Raw genomic sequence first — 14,153 nt, forward strand, 5'->3', positions numbered from 1 at the left:
TTTTCTTTCCGAGCTCACCTCAGCATAATATCCGGAAAATAACTGTTTCCTTTATATGTTATTAATTTTTTTTTTGGATTAGTTGAAATAGTTTTATTAACGTAATATTTCGAGAGAGAGAAACACTACGTTATTTTACTCTTAAGATTCCTGGAATATTTTCGGCAATAAATTCCTGGAAAATTCCAGGCAATCCAATTACTGGAAAATTGACAATCCTAGTTTTTGTCACAGAAGCTTCGGTTCCATTATCATGAAGTTTCAAAATTAATTAATTGATCCCTTGCTAATTTAGCATTTCAATTTTCTCATGCTTGTTCACTTTCATTTTTGATCAAAAATTATTGGCCAATTGGAAACGTTGTTGATCAAAGTGTTCTTTCAAAACAGTTTTGATCAAATTACTGTTAGAAAAATTTTTGGACTGAATTATTTTTGGAAATGTTGATCGAATGATCGATGAAAACCGACAACAAGATGTTTTGTTGGAAAAATTTCCGACAAAATACTTATCGAAAGCATTAGTGACATTTGTGTTTCTTCAAAACATTAGTGACAATTGTGTTCCTTAAAAACATTCTTGACAAAAAGATATCTGTCGTAATATTGTTGATAAAAAAATTTTTTTGAAAACTTAGCTGACCAAATTATTGTTAGAAATATATTTGGAGTAAATTATTGAAACAAATTTTCACAGAGTGTTTGGTGAAAAAACTGTCGATCAGATAGTTATTGGAAACATTGTTGACAAAAGTGTTCTTTCAGAACATTGTTGACAAAATGACTGTTGGAAATATATTTGGAGTAAACTATTGGAGCAGATGTTGACAGTTGATTGATGGAAAAATTCTGTGGTGTTTGGTCAGAACATGATAACTCCGAAATAACTTTTTTGAGATATAAGCATTTTCTCATTGTCATTTGAATTGTTGACCAGATAGTTATTGGAAACATTGTTGACAATAGTTTTCTTTAAGAGTTTTTTCAAAATATTATTGACAAAATAACTGTTGGAAATATTTCTGGACTAAATAGTTATTGGAAAGATTGCTGATAAAAGCGTTTGTTCATTGTTGGCAAAATCGTGTTTTTAAAACATTGTTGAACAATTATTTTAATTTTTTGATTGTAGAGCATTCTGCTAGGGATGGACGACTTACGCCATTCGTTTTATAAATTGAAAATCGATATACGGTTTCGGGAAAAATTTGGTACATATCTTATAGAAAACTTATCCCGAGTTTATCTCTTGATCAGTGTCTAGCACCGTCCATTAACGTGTGACTATATGTCTCTCATCAAACATCAGTATCACACATAAAATCCAAAATTAATTTATTATTATTTTCATAATAGTTTTCTGCATGTTTAATCCATTATGAGCCATTCGCAAAGATTTCATATCTTCGGGAAACATAATTCAAAGATCCATTTAAACATTTAAAACTTATTCCGTTGAGGAACATCGTATAACAATGGTTTCTTGAGACACGCTTGAAATAATAATAATTCCCTCAGACAATGAGTTTTGTCTCTTACAGAGACAAAACTCTATTTTATATATATAAAAAATTTTTTCAATAACATCACTTATTGAAAACGATTTTTCTGAATCGAACAATACCTACGACATTTCTGTCCGACAATACATTCCACCCTAAATTACTATTTTTTGATTATTCCTCCCCATGAAATCAGAGATTTGGTATAAAATTTCATAAAATTTCATCTCAAAAAGGAGTAACTTCCAGCATAAACGTCCCGGATTGTGGAGGGGGGGGGGGAGAAATAATTGAATTCGGAATGTCTTTTCTTTTTAGTTTCGATGCTGTCGCCACACGAGCGATCTACCCCCCACCCCCCAAAAAAAAACACAAAAGCAGACAAAATATTCCGAGAATAGCGCAGTTATTTGAGATTATTCTCATTCCTTAGGTAAGAAAATACTATTAGAAGTTGAAAATTTTATTCGAGTCTTCACAATCGCACTTTTAGACGAAAATCTTTCAAAGAAGCCAAGATAGAATCTTTTCTTTTTGTTTGGTACTCACATAAATTCGGGTTCATCCCCCCATTCAAAAACGAACAAGTGCCTTTGTTTGAAGTAATAAAAGAATAATAATAATAAACTGAGTACTGAATGCACTATTTCCAATTCCCCCCCCCCCCAAGAAAAGGCTTCACGATTGTGTTACGAATATTTAAGAAAGTCTATCTTATCTTCGGAAGAAATAATACAATTTTTCCATCGCGCGCGTCCTCATTCTCTTCGTTGAAATCGGAGATACGTTTTTGTTCTGCACTTGCATTCTATAAGTACAACAGTCGGAACACGCGTTGTAAATGATATTTCACGTTTTCTTGTCTTCCTTGATTTCTAACATCACAGCATTAATTTTTTCTTTAGAGATAGCAAGAAATCAAATGATTCGGATAAGAAATTGAAATTCAAGTCGGGTTTGTGCTTGACAATTAGTAGTCCTCCAAATAACCATGTGAATATCAAAAATACTTTATTCTTCAAGTTCCTGCCACTGAGATGAATAGTGGCAGTTTTGAAGATTTTTTTTTTGATTCTTATAAGCGGAAATCTCATTCTTATAGCCAATGATTTTCCTACATTAAAACAGCATTTGGTTTTCGTTTTTCCGATTTGATTCTTATAAGCGGTTGATTCTTATAAGCGGTTGATTCTTATAACCAGTGATTCTTATACAAGCGGTGGCTTTGTATATATATAATTGATTTTCTGGCTGTGTGCGTGTTTGCTATACAAATCTGCAATCTTCAGCCGATCGTCCCTACATTTTGCATATTTACCAAACAGGACCAGACTTAAATGATAGGCTACTTCAAAAGTTCGTCAGAGCTGGGCAAATACTCAAAATTGGCTGGAAACTGTTGGTCAATAATGGTTCGTGGGCCTCGAAAATGACTCTCAGAATGTTTACTTTGGTTACCGTAGCTCCCAAACAATGTGTATCACACATGCTTACTTTTTTGCAATGGTTTGTCATTTCTTCAGTACTCCCAGTATATAGAGAAACCCCGAGCAGTTCCTGGCATTTTTGCTAATATAAAAAAAATTGGAATAAGCATATACGAGTATAAGAATTGGGGGGGGGGGGTCCATTAACAGGAGAGGGCTTGACTGTGAGGATGGAGTACGGAAATTTTTTCATATCAACTTCCTTGGCAGTAATTCAGTGTCATGTTAAGACGTTCAAAGTCTTCACAATCGCACTTTTAGGTGGAAATCTTTCATAGAATTCACGATGTAATCTGTTTTTTTTTTTACTTTGTTTCGTATTCACATAAATCCATGTTTATCCCCATCCGAAAACGAACAAGTGCATTTGTTTGAAAGAATAAATAATAATAATAAACCGAGTACTGAATACACTATTTTCCGATGCCCCCCCCCCCCCCCCAAGAAAAGGGCTTCAATATCGTGTTACGAATTTGAGAGAGTCTATCTCCCATCTTCCGAAGAAATATTATAATTTTTCTACCTCCCTATTCTCTTCGTTGAAATCCGAGATATCTTTTTGTTCTGTACTTACAGGATGTAAGTACACGGCCGGCACACGCGTTGCAAATAATATTTCACGTTTTCTTGTCTTCCTCGCGCTCTAACATCAGTTTTTTTTTTTAGATATAGCAAGAAATCAAATGATGCAGATAAGAAATTGAAATTCGAGACGAGTTTGTGCTTTAGTAAAATACAAAATAAAAATTGGAAATACGCATGTATAAGAATTGAGGGGACGCCGAATAACAGGGAAGGGCTTCACTGGGGGATGGAGTGCGAAAATTTTTTTATATCAACTTCCTTGGCAGTAATTCAGTGCCGTGTTAAGACGGAGGAAAATACATATGCATATACATACATATATATACACCTAAGTTTTTCAGCCGTGTTTCATAATGCCTCACGGCTCGATATTTCCTAAGGTTTCAAGTTCCTCACTGAGCTACTCAAACATTTTCTTCACTGCACATTCTCTCTTCGACCAATCCCCGTCTCTTACTCATTTTTTTTTGTTATTTCTTATTTTATACGTACATATATATATATATATACACACTTCTTTGCGTGTGTATATTTTTCTTAATATTTTTTTTCGCGCCTGGTTCCGACTTAAAATAACGAAGTTCAACATCTAGTTTAACTCCTGTCGATTTTATGTATATCGTGTGCGTAAGAACACGATTCTCTCTATACTGCCGCCGCCACTGCCGCATGTACTGTCTATACTGTAACCTCCTTCTCCACCATTGCCGGTTCCGTATCCACTTCAACCTTCTCTCGATTCCTTATATATAAGTTTTTTTTTTTTGGTTCGAATATGTGAGCCTCAGCCTTCAACCTCTTTCCTCATTTCGCTTCGCCGCCTTCTTCTTGCAGATTGCGACGTTGCATGTTTGCACGGAATAAATGCAAATAAGGGTTACTTGGAACATCCACACACATACATACACAGTGAGTTCTGCCTCTTCTCTGCAACATCCTTTTGCACCACCACCGCTACCAATTTTATTTTTATGTTTTTTTATTCCTTATATATCTATCCAAGGCGCCACTTCGCCCCGGCGTATAACTCCCACAAATATTTCTCATCTCTTTTCTCTCGTACCTCCGTTCATCCTCCATCAGCGTCTTTTCTCATCCCTCTTGCATCTTTCTTCTCATTCCGTTTGATATTTTTCTTATTTATTTCTTATATTCCTTATTCCTTGTTTCTCCTCTTATTTTTATTTTATTTTATTTTTTTTCACTTCGCATCCAACAACGCCTAGCGGCAAGATTCATTCACTCATCGGTTTAAACTGTTCGCCCTTCTACTACATCTTCACCAGCCCTTTTTACACACACATCTGTATGAAAACTCCTCGCTTTTCTTGTGTATAACATCAGGTTTTTTTTTCTTCTTCTTCTTTTTATTATTATTTATTTTATTTTTCTTCTTCCCGCTGATCCGAATATTAAATAAGAAAATCTCGGGGTTTTCACATTTCTTTTAATAGGCGTTTCGCAGTCGATTAGCTGATGGCATTTTTTATTTCGTTTCTATTTTTCTTTCACTTGCCTCAAAAGATATTTAATAGCTGTGGAATGTTCTTTAGAAAAAATTTTATTTTCTTATCGCTTTTCGTCGGTGAATTTTATAATTTATTATTATTATTTTTCTGTATTCATGTATGCTTTATCTATTTGAAATTTTGCATTAAATTTACAAGAAATGATCGAGTTTCAGTGAAAGAAAATCTTATTTCGATTTCGTTTTTCTTTCGATGCTTCGTTTTCTTTGTTACTTTATTTTTCGGAGTTAATCGTTCTTCTGTTTGCGTTGAGATATTTTGTTTTTATGATTTAATTGCGAGTGGTTTTAGGTTATTTGATATCAGTTACTTCTGAGAGAAATATATTTTTTTCAGTTTTGGCTAAAATGATATGGTTATCATTGAATGATTTTTAATTTTTATAATAAGTAGTATCTGTTATTCGTTTTTGTGTGCGTTTGTGTATTGCGAAGAGTTCCGCAGAAAATGTTTTTCTTCTATCATTTTGGAAGAAGATTTCAGTTGTTGTTATCATTATGACAATTTTATTTTTTTTCATTTAGTCATAAAATATAACTCATTTTCCTCAAAAATTTCACTGATATTCAATGACACAGTTTATGTTTATTGCTTGAGATTACAGAGTATTGAGTTATACACCCAGTGGCCAAAAAATTAGGAACACCGTGCTACTCACTACTGATATCGTGTGGGACCTCCTCTGGCTTTGATGACATCAGATATTCTTCCAGGTATGTACTCTACAAGTTGCTGAAACCATTGAGGAGGAATATTAGTCAATGTTAACGAAATGGCAGCCCTTAATTACCTCAGATTAGAAGGTGGTGTTTCGAAGCTTTTAACAGACATTTCAACATTTCAACCTCGTCTCACAAATGCTCAATTGGGTTGAGATCGGGTGACTGGGAGGGGGGGGGGGGTATTGAAGCAATTGAAACTCCGAATCATGTTACTCAAACCAATCTGAGATAATTCCAGCCCCGTGGGAGGGTGCATTGTCCTGCTGGAAATAGCCATCACCATCAGGAAACATTATTGCCATAAACGGGGTGAGCAACAATGTGGAGGTAGATGCTGGCATTGACGGATGTTTCAATTGGTAATAAGGGGCCAAGAGTATATCAGAAAAATGATCCTCCCAGACTGGGATTCCATCGCCACCCACTTGAACAGTTGTCATGTGGCATGCCGGATCCATGGCTTCGTGCTGCTTGCGCCACAGTGATCCTGGCATTAGCGTCACGGAAAAGAAATATTGACTCGTCAGACCAGGCAACCTTCTTCCATTCATCAAAAGTCCAATTTCGGCATTAAACTTTCTTATACAGAAAACAGTATTTTCGGTATAAGAAATTTTTTCAATGAGTAAAACGACTTCGTTTTATCTATGGTTCGACTATATTTTGAAAGTTACACGAATATAATTCAATAACACTTTTTCTTCTAAAAAGTAATTCACCATTGTTATAATTACCTGGCATTGTTGCCGCTAAAGTTTGCTTGGTAATATGGTTGGAAAATTGTCAGTCTTATTATCTGGAAAAGTTTCTAATTAATTGAATTAATCCCAATCTGAAATCACTTTAAATGATCCTGTAATTATTTAGGCCTATCTCGGATATTCTGAATTCATATTTCGTTCTCAATATCACTTTAAATCATTTCTTTCAATAATTATGCAATTATTATTTTATTAATTGTGAAATAATTTGTATCACAAATAACAAAATTATTTCTCTCATTGATTTTTATGTATTTTTTCACTAATTCTGATTTCTGATGAATTTCCATTTCTTTTCGTTTTAAAAACCAAAAATTATTTGTTTCACATAAATTCTAAAATTTTTTCTTTCCCGAATTTTGTAATAATTTCCTTCGCGAATTCTATAATAATTTCTTTCATTTCAATTCCGAAATTGTTTCTTACATCAACTCCAAAATTGTTTCTTTCATCAACTCCGAAATTGTTTCTTTCATCAACTCCGAAATTGTTTCTTTCATCAACTTCGAAATTGTTTCTTCTTTAACTACAGAATTAATTGTCTTTCAATGTTTTCAACCATTCTCTAGAAATTTTTGGCGGGCCACAACAAAAAAGCCCCGAGGGCCAAATGTGGAACGCGGACCATACATTGAAGACCCCTGCTCTATGCTCTGGCTGTCATAATGTTAAGATCTGTATATAGGGACTTGTAGGTTCTTTTACATCGTGATTTTTTGAGATTTTATTACAATTTTTCCACCTGCAAGAGCCGAAATTATTTCTCTATATCTTGCATCATATCAAAGCATATTGTTCAGTTTCTGAGACCGATCACGCTAATTTAGTTATCGGAACATATTTTCCCAACTTCATCAATCCAAACCAGAATAATAATAATAGTAATAATAATAAACACACACTGCATTTTTTTTTTTGGAGCAGACATGGGCGGAGAGAAACTATATTTTTCTTAAAGAAATCCTCACAGTCACAAGTGACCAAATCCTGGATCCAACACTAAATCTTACACCGCAATAAAAGAAGGTGTTGTAAAGTGCATGATATATCCTCTATAGAAGTAACAAGAAAAAGGGACCAAGCTATCAATACAGAACGGTCTCGTGCGTGCTTTCAGCGAGATGTGTGAGAGAGAGAGAGAGTGTGTGTGTGTAGTCCTTATAGTACTTTTTCCATACCCGCCCTATAGCCACCTTACCACCATAATCGGCTGCAGTCTTAGCTGCAAGTTGCCTCACACAAACCAAGTGGTTCCATCGGGGGAAAAAGGGCGGCTATGGTAACATTGAACAGAGAGAGGGAGTTTAAAGAGAAACGTGGCAGCAGCAGCAAAGGCATGTCCTCTCTCTATCTCTCTCTATTCCTCACACACACATATATAGAGCGGCGGCTTTGCACTGCTAAAATCCTAGAGAAATCTACTTTACTTTATACCGTTGCACATGCAAGCCCCATACCTTTTACATCTCCCTGATAGACTATGTGTGGATGAAGGTGGAAGAGAGTGCGAGAGAGAGAGAGAGAGAGAGCAAAGCAAGAGATGGGCTAGATCATCGCCAGCGATTGGGAAGATACGGCAGTAGTGAGCTAGAGAGAGAAAGAGAGAGAGCGAAGCTGAGGAGGGAGAGCATAGAGCATAGGGAATGGCGAGAGTAAATCAGGTGTAAATCCGATTAAGTGCATCCCCGGAGAAACGGGGAGAGACGCCTTCTATCCGAATGAAATGTCAGCCCTAGCGACTCATTCTCTCCTGAGGAGTCGGAGGGAGTAAGTAGAGTGAGTGGAATGTTTTAGAGTAAAGAGCTTCGAGGATATATCCCCTCACCGAAAGACCCCTGGCACTGGAATTTCGCTGGCGAAGATATTTGGCGATTTTTGCCCATATATATCCTCTTTCTTTTATCGACTGAGATCTTAAGATGTCGTTTCAAGCTATTTCGGGGGAAAAAAATTATTGCTGTGGGAAATAAATTACATTGTTGGGAAATTCTGAAATCGTTTCCACTGTTGGGAAATTTCGAAATTAGTTTCATTGTTGGGAAATTTTCGGAATTAGTTTCATTGTTGGAAAATTCGGAATTCAATAAATGAATAAAAAATTCATTACAGCGGGAAAGTAATTTCATTGCTGAAAAATTCTGAAATCATTTTCATAGTTGGTAATTTGCAAATTCAATGAAGAAAAATATTGTTGCAGGAAAGCAGTTTCATTGTTGAAAAATTAACTCCATTGTTGGGAAATTCCGAAAGACATATTCCATTGTTGGAAAAATCTGAAAGGCATTCTATTGTTGGAAAAATCCGAAAGGCATTCCAATGTTGTAGAAATCCAAATTCAACAATTAAAAAAATATTTCTACAGGAAAGCAATTTCATTGTTGAAAAATTTTAAGATTCCATTCCATTATTGACATATTCTAAAATCCATTCCAACGTTGAAAAACTCCAAAATCAGGTCAGTTGTTGGAAAATTCGGAATTCAATAAAGATAATAGTGATTGTTGTGGGAAAACAGATCCATTGTTGGAAAGTTCCAAAATCGAGTCCATTGTTGGAAAGTTCCAAAATTGAGTTTATTGTTGGAAAGTTCCAAAATTGAGTTTATTGTTGGAAAGTTCCAAAATCGAGTCCATTGTTGGAAAGTTCCGAAATCGAGCCTATTGTTGCAATGTGAATTCTGAATTGAATGGAGAAAAAGTGATTGCTCTTGAATAGTAATTCCCATTGTTGAAAAATTCCAAATTCAAGTCAATTGTTGGGAAGTTCTAAATTTAATAGAGAAAAAAGTGATTGTTGGGGGGGGGGACGCAATTTCATTGCTGGAAAATTCAAATTAATTGTATTGTTGGGAAAATTCCGAATTTAATAAGAGAAAAATATTATTGTAGGAAAGTATTTTTTTCCTAAAAATTCCGAAATCCATTCTTTAAAAGTTCCGAAATCAATTTCAGTTGTGAAATTAGTTTTTATGGTTCAATTAATCTATATTTGTGTCCCGACCAATTTTCTTTTGGAGATTTCAGTTTCACAAATAATTTCTGAAAAACAATTATTAATAAAAATTGCTGTGTATATTATGAGGAATAAAATTGTTCATTAATTTTTTTCTGTTTTGAATTTAAAGTCATTATAAAATATCTAATTTCAATAATTACCTAGATGGACCCGTGCTTTCATCCTTGGCTTCTCGCCTGTGATGCAGGTCTCTCGCCCAACTTCCAACACTCTCTGTCTTGAGCCTTTCTCTTCCAGGTCCTCCCCCATCACCCTGACCATTGGATCTTCCCCTCTTGTTGGAGGTCTACCTTGTTTTCGTTGACCATATCGAGGACACCAGCTGGTGACTCTGTTGTCTTTGAATCTTGCCATGTGACCATCTCTCCTCTTGATTACATGTCTTATATATATTACCTTCATTTTTCCTACTTGTTTTTGCACGGATATCCATATTTCTAATGCGATCAGGTTTGCTGACATTGCACATCCGACGCTCTATAGCATGTTTTGAGTTAACGGCTTTAGGCTTCCCTCTTTCTTTCTCGTTGGATTCCACGTTTCAACTGATTTTAACACAATTACAATTTTTGTAATTTTTTTTTTTTTGGTTTAAATTCAAGATTATTATGCACTCTATTTAATTGTAACATTTATTATTTCTATGTCTGGCATCAATTATCGGTAATTTCTTCAAGAGATTTAATTGCAGCAAATTGATATTGATCTGGTGAGAGAATTTCAAAAATTTGATGTATCATAACCGAATAAAACAGTTTTTATGTATTTTTCAAATACAGGAACTATGATGATCAATAATATCGGAAAGAATATTATCGTTATTGTAGAAAAGACATAGAAATATTTCTGCAGTTATTTAAATAAATTATTCTATTTAAATGCAGCAGACTGAAAAATCTGAAGAAATAATTTCAAAAACTAGATGTACTGTATTTTAATTCATACCTGAATTATACAATAATTTAATAACTATTTACTTGACTATTAATACCGTAATCATAATCATCATAATATTAGTGAGAATGTTATCGATATTATAGGTAAGATATTGAATATTTTCTGAATCTATTTAAGTAAATTTTAAAAAAATCTATGAAAAAATTAAATTTATATTATAATCTATGTCTGAACCAAAAATTAATTTCGTTTAATCTCAATTCAATGTTATTGATTTATTTTTTTATTTTTTCACCCTAAATCACTCATGAAATTTAAATTTCACAAAAATAATTATTCGAAAAATAAATTTAAATAAATTGTGTCTAAATAAATTTAAATGTAGAATGTGATATATCTAATTGGTTACGGATTTGATGTTCAAACCCACTGCCAAAAATAATGCGTTCAAGTTTACGCTAGGGCCGTAATTGCTTAAATGGCCCTAGGCCTCGATATTCGGGGGTAGTTGGTCGCCTAATACGAAGTATAAACATCAAAATCTATCGGTGAGGGAGGGATTTTTAGCCAAAATTATGTGGCTTATACAGATTCATGACAACAAGTGATGTTTAATCTTTGTATCACCCGACTTGGTAATGATGACAGCCTCCCTCTCCCTCAAATTTCGGTATTTAATTGTTCGGTACGAACAATTGGCGCCCATCAACGCCAAGGGGGGCTTCACTGCAACATTCTCTTGCTGATCCCGTGCGCTTTTGCCGAAAATGCTACTTGGCAACCCTGGATTTTCCCGTCGGATAAGGATGGAAGGGTTTGTAACCAAGGTGGGGAAGTGAAGTGAAGTAGCGACCCGTCGCTTGCCTATACTGTCTCTCTCTCTCTCTCTCTCTCTCTTTCTCTCATTCGATGGGTGTTCGCGTCAGGGGAGCGGCGACCCGTGAACGCTCTGGGAGCATTGGGATGCTGAGAGGGTGCCGAGAGCAGTAGTTATATTATAGAGGTTGAGACTGGAAAGAGAGTTGAGAGAGAGAGAGCGCGAGAGAGAGCCATGGCCGCGTGTAAACAGGGAAGCCAGAGCCAGTCTGGTTTGGTGATGGAGGCTCTCTCTCTTTCCATCTTTCTCTCTCTCTCTCTCAGTCGTGGATTTCAAGGAGAGAGAATGAGAAAGGGAGAGATGCGATCGCTGCTGCCGAAGGGAGTAGTTGGTTGTTGGAAAATGGGATGACTGTATGTAGCGGCGACTATCCAGCCTTCCCCCCTTGCCCCTGAATAATTAGTACGCATCGTCGTCCCCGAATATTAATTGCCGACTCGCCGAGTAATTATGTGATGTCGGTGGGAATACGGGACCAACCGCTAACGGATTCCTACTCGGAAAACCATAACGGATTGAGAGAGAGAGAGAGACTATGGATAGGTTGCTGTAAAAGCGGGAATGTTACCAAGGAAGAGGATGATGTGGAAAGGTTCGGGGACCAAACCCCAGCTGCCGATTCCTCCTCGCTTATGTGCAAATGAAAAAGCCCGAAACTGTCTGGAATCGTTTCCACGTTTAGAACTTCGCTCTATTAGAGAAGAGAGGGAGAGAAACAGCTCGCGCTAGAAAATTAAGAACTGAAAGATATATATGAGAAAAGGAAATGGATTATATATAGGATAAAATGAAATAAAAAAAAGTTATTTAATAGCTGGTTTTGTGAGATCAGTCTTGACTGTTTGATGGTTTTAAAATACGTAGTTTGATTGTATTAAAAAACTCGTAGTTTTTTTACCACCCTTAAAAGTGATTAATGTAATCATTTCGTCATAGAAAATAATCAATTAAATACAAAATCCATATTAACCCCCTTATATTTCACCCCCATAAAAACGAAGTAAGCAAGTGGAAAAACTTTTTTTTTCTACAAATGCATGTGTAAATGTTAATGTTCATATTTTTAATTTAAACTATACATCAACACAGCAATTTAAATAATTAGGGAATGATTTTTTAATTAGTTTATGTTATTGTATAAACTTATCAAATAAATTTTATTAATTATAGAACTTCCTAATTAAGTTGATTATTTCATTCTTTATTCTTGAATAGTGATACAATCTTGCTTGGTAATAAAATCTTGTCGAATAGTTTGCCTCTTGAATTTTCCTTTCAATTCTTCAATTTGTTACGGTTTCTATAAATCTTTGAACACGTAAGCTCTCAAAAAAATTACACCGACAAGGAATCGAATCATTTCAAAATAAAAATGCATCGTACTTATATAGCCGTATTATGTATTGAAATGACACTAAAAGATGCACTTTCTAATATACCAAAAGAAATGAGAAAACAAATTGGAGTTATGTGTGTGTTTTATTTGTGCCATGAATATTCACCATACACATAGAGGATTAACAATTTATATGAATTAATGAATGGATTATGTAGGGTAAGATGAGATAGAAAATTACTTAATATATAGCTGGTTGTGAGATTGGTCTTGACTGATTGTTTTAAAACTCGGTGGTTTTCGCGGATGTTTGGATTGTTTTTACCACCTTTGAAAGTGATCAATCATTTTGTCACCGAAAATAATCAAATAAATATTATCTCTTTATGGTTCACCTTTATAAAAACGTAGTGAATTTTTTTTTTTACAAATACGGATGTAGATGTTAGCATATTTTCAATTGAAACATTACATCAACACACAATTATTTTACTGTTGTCTATAAAGTGATAAAATCTTGCTTAGTAATAAATAGTTGTTAGCCCTTCAATTTTATTCTTCATTGCCTGAATTTGTTTCTATTTTATAAATCTCTCAACACGTGAAATTTTAGCAGCTCTCAAAAAACGACACTAACAAGGAATCCAATCTTTTCTAGATAAAATTGCATTATAATCTTATATAGCCGTAAAATATATTGAAATGACACTAAATTATGTACTTTCTGAAATACCAAAAAAAATGAAAATTGAAAAGAAATTGGTATAATAGTTTTTTTTTAAATTTTTCATGAATATTCAATATACATTGTATCGTACAGGATTAATAATCGATATGAACTAATGAATGGATTATATAGGATAAGATGAGATAAAAAATTATATAATAGGTGGTTGTGAGATCAATCTTGACTGTTCGATTGTTTTAAAACTCGTATTCATGGACCCTTGTATTTTTTTTCTCTGCTCTTGAAAATGATTAATAGTTTTGTCACAGAAAATAATCGAATCAATTTTAATAATTAATTTTATTAATCAATTTTATGTTTCACTACCTATAAAAACGCATGTTGAATTTTTTTTTAAATACGGATGTAAATGTATGGTCTTAGCATATTTTTAATTGGAAACATTACAAAAAACAACACAGCAATTTAATTAATCAGAGTAGGTTTTTTAATCAGTTAAAATGGCCAATTACAGGTAAAATATACTGTTCGCTTTTAATTAACTGTTATCTATATATTGATAAAATCTTGCTTAGCAAAGTTCCGTTTCCCTAATTCGGTTCGATTTTATAAATCCCTTTACACATGAAATTTCAGCTGCTCTCAAAAAATGACACCAACAAGGAATCGAATCTTTTCTGGATAAAAAATGAATCGCACTTTTTTCCGTATAATACAATCAAATGACACTAAGATATTTACTTTCTGAAATACC

At 34.3% G+C, this 14,153-nt stretch overlaps 1 protein-coding gene across 6 annotated transcripts in view; it reads left to right on the forward strand.

The window, feature by feature from the left end:
- LOC149088447 (transducin-like enhancer protein 4) overlaps nt 1–14,153 on the forward strand; it is a 307,412-nt gene that overhangs the window by 71,523 nt on the left and 221,736 nt on the right. The gene's annotated exons all lie outside the window — the stretch shown is intronic.

This window comes from Pholcus phalangioides, unplaced genomic scaffold (genome assembly GCF_987345545.1).
Source record: "Pholcus phalangioides strain wild (caught in Gottingen) unplaced genomic scaffold, Ppha-v1.0 ptg000003l_1, whole genome shotgun sequence".
In the NCBI taxonomy this organism is placed as follows: domain Eukaryota; kingdom Metazoa; phylum Arthropoda; class Arachnida; order Araneae; family Pholcidae; genus Pholcus; species Pholcus phalangioides.